Consider the following 302-nt stretch of genomic DNA (forward strand, 5'->3'; position numbering starts at 1 on the left):
CCTTTCTCTGCTTCCCATCGTGTTTGCCGGGAACTGCCCCCCCTGCCCCCCCCTCAGCACACTCTGCACGGGGTGTTTTCCTTCAACATCACAAAGATTTTCCCCAAAACCAGTTTTTTGCAGCAGAACACGATGTTTTGCTCCATCCAGACACTGACTCTTTGTTCTCTTTGCAAGTTACTTTGAAGCCTTTTGGCAGCACGAGCTGCTGGCCTGGCCTGGAGCAACGATTTGGGGGCTGCCCTGAGGTTTATTTTGCTAAGAAGGCTAAAGATGAGGGCTGCAGAGTGTGAGGAATTCCT

The sequence above is a fragment of the Chaetura pelagica genome, unplaced genomic scaffold, assembly GCF_000747805.2.
Source record: "Chaetura pelagica isolate M959 unplaced genomic scaffold, ChaPel_1.0 scaffold462, whole genome shotgun sequence".
Lineage (NCBI taxonomy): Eukaryota > Metazoa > Chordata > Aves > Apodiformes > Apodidae > Chaetura > Chaetura pelagica.